This window comes from Sarcophilus harrisii, chromosome 3 (assembly GCF_902635505.1).
Source record: "Sarcophilus harrisii chromosome 3, mSarHar1.11, whole genome shotgun sequence".
NCBI lineage: Eukaryota > Metazoa > Chordata > Mammalia > Dasyuromorphia > Dasyuridae > Sarcophilus > Sarcophilus harrisii.
The window spans coordinates 499,539,562-499,542,685 of NC_045428.1; the positions used below are offsets into that span (position 1 = coordinate 499,539,562).

The following is a 3,124-nucleotide window of genomic DNA, read 5'->3' on the forward strand; positions in this document are numbered from 1 at the left end:
GCTAAATCCAAGCTAACAAAAACCATAAAAATGCTTCAAAATATTAGTAATTAGATAAATGCAAATTAAAAATTTGTGAGGTTCAACTTCTTACTTGTTAGATTAGCAAAGATGTAAAAAATATGGAACATGAAAATTGCTGAAGGAGCTATAGAAAGATAGACACCCTGGTGCTCAGTTGATTTATCTGTGACTTAGTCCAATCTTTCTAGAAAGCAATTTGGAATTATAGTTACATAGACAAAATATTAATTAAGTGCCTACTATGTACCAGACATAGTTTTAAGCACTGCAGTTACAATTGAAAACAAGCAAAACCATCCCTGACCTCTAAGAGCTTACACTGTAATGGAGGAAGGTAATATACAAAAGGGACATGAAAAGGAGAGTACATACCTAGGAAGCAGTGTGGAAACCTGGTACCCAGCAAGATGAGGCAAAAACTGACCTATCAGAGGCAAAAAATCCAGAGGGCAGAGACCAGATTTGCAGTGGGGAGAAGTTAGAGATGATGGTTCAAGCTGAGGTAACATGGTATAGAGAGGGCTGGAAAGTGCCCTAAATTATACCTCCCAAGTCATCAAGCTGTTGATACTCTCTGATCCAGTTACATCACTAGTAGAGATTAAATAAAGAGAAAAAATTCCATACTTAGAAATATATAACAGCTTCTTATTATAGCAAAGAAGTCAAGTCAAATAAATAAGCATTTATTAAGTGCTTACTATGTGTCTGGCATCATGCTAAATGCTGGGGGTTAGTGGTACATAAATATAATGGAAAAAATTATGAAAGGGGTGATTTTAGGAAAACTGAGAAATATTTGTAATAGCATTTGCATGGCCCTTTAAAGTTTGCAAAGTGTTTATCTTTCATTTGATCTTCATGATCCCTTAAGAGATATTGTTCCAATTTTACAGATGAAAAATTGAGGTTGAAAGAGGTTAAATGACTTGCTTAGGATTACACAACTAGTAAATTCTCTGAGGCAAGATTTGGTCTAAATCTTTCTGACTAACTCCAACAATTGAATGAAATTATGTAGTGTGAGCTAAACAAAGTCAGGAGAACAATATATATAGTAACAACAATATGATAAAGAAAATTGAAAGACTTGAGATCTTGAACCAATACAATGAATTACCACGCATGACTTCATATAATTAATGATGAAGCATATTACCTGTTCCTTGACAGAAGGATGATAAACTCAAAAAGCATAATAAACAATATATTCATCAATATGGACAATGAGGAATTTGTTTAGATTAATTATGCTTATTTGTTATCCCCCAAAAGTAATATTACATAATCAAAAAGATAATGGGAGATATAGGAAGCTATAACTTTCCTCCACTATTTGGAGGAGGGCCACTTGGAAAATAGGATTATATTTTTTTTCTCCTCCTTCTCCTTTTCTTCTTTCCTTCTCTCCTTCCTCCCTCCCTCTCTTCCTCCCTCTCTCCTTTCCTTTTTTCCTTCCTTCCTTCCTTCCTTCCTTCCTTCCTTCCTTCCTTCCTTCCTTCCTTCCTTCCTTCCTTCCTTCCTTCCTTCCTCCCTCCTTTCCTTCTTTCCCATTCTCTTCCTCCTCCTCCTCCTCCTCCTCCTCCTCCTCCTGAAAGCAGAAAGCTAATAGACCAAAGAGGATATATGGTGGGTTAAAATTAAAAATGTTGGTAACTCTAAAAATGTAGTGAAGTGGCTTCAAGAGTAAGAGGATGGTTTTCTTACTGAGAAAGTTAGGGGGTTCTTTGTGGAAAAAAAGGGTCTTTCTCAGGCCATTTAGAACTATCCAGACTAGCTCTTCATAATTTATACAACCATTGCTGTCTTCATGCCCTGACTCTTACTACTTCTACTTCTTCCTCTGGCATCTTCTCATCCAGGGTGATGAGGATGTGTCATATTTCAACCCTCATGATTGTCCCATTTCTTTCTTATAAAATATTCAAAGCCTCTCTACATGGTCTTCATATGTGCCCTGGTCCTTATTCTTTGCTACAGTCTGCAGTATTGGCAGAAAATGTTCAAAGTTTGGCACCTTCACATTCATCTCATCACTCTTGGGATTTTTTAAGAGCTTGAGCACCTGAGTTTTGGTAAAGTTCTGGCCCAGGACTCATATCAAATCTCCACACTGGCTGTTTAGGAACTTTCCATTACCTGTTTGGTCAAACAGCTGAAAGGGCTCCTTGAATGCTTCCATCTTATTCCCCTTAAAGTCACACATCTTGGTCATGCAGCTCAGTCTTACTCATGATTATACTTCTTGAACCCAAAGAGCAGATCCAGGAGCAAAATGAGAAAAAAGAGGCAGATTTAGGCTCAACCTAAGGAAAAACTTCCTCACTAAGAGAGTGAAATAGATTGTCTCAGGAGTTATTGTTCTCTGCTAATAAAGGTCTTCAAGAAGATGTTGGCTGAGTTATTCAAGTAAAAGTCGGACAAGTTATCCTCCAAGGTCCATGCCAACTCAAAATGCCATGGTTTTTAAAAAAACAGAGCAACACATTGCCCTTTCCTTTGCCCTTCTGATTCTCAGGCACAGTTGTTCTCCCTTCCTTTTTTATATTACAAAGCTATATATCCAAAGCTTATTTCTACATGTTATAAGTAAAGACACCCATTTCATTAAATACCCCCACCTCCATTTTTGACAAGCTTATAAAGTTAGAGGAGATTATTTTCTCAATGTCTTTCTTTTGTGTTGACTCCCCCATTAGAGAATGTAAGCTTCTTGAGTGCAAGAATTGCCTATATAGTATAGTATATGCTATAAACATGTTTATTGATTAGAACAGCACTTGGTACCTAATAAGCATATAAGAAATTCCATTCATTTATTCATTAATACATTAATTCTCCCCATCAGTGGTGGTCATTCCCTTTCCCTGCCCTCAGGGCTCAAATGATGTTTTTTTTTTTTTTTTTTTTTTTTTTTTTGCCCTATTGTCTTTATCTAGGAAACTTGCTCTCAGGAAAAGATCTGAAAGTCCTTTGAGGTGAGGGACAGATTCAGCATCTCAGAGCTAGAATGGATTTCGGAGGTCACTTCACCTTTCCCTGAATGGAATCCCCTCCATAATATTACTGAGAAGTAGACATCCAATTTATGCCAAAATTG

At 36.8% G+C, this 3,124-nt stretch overlaps 1 pseudogene; it reads right to left on the reverse strand.

Moving 5' to 3' along the window:
• Positions 1-338: 338 nt before the first annotated feature.
• On the reverse strand, positions 339-2,908 carry LOC116422592 (annotated as a pseudogene).
• Positions 2,909-3,124: the final 216 nt, after the last annotated feature.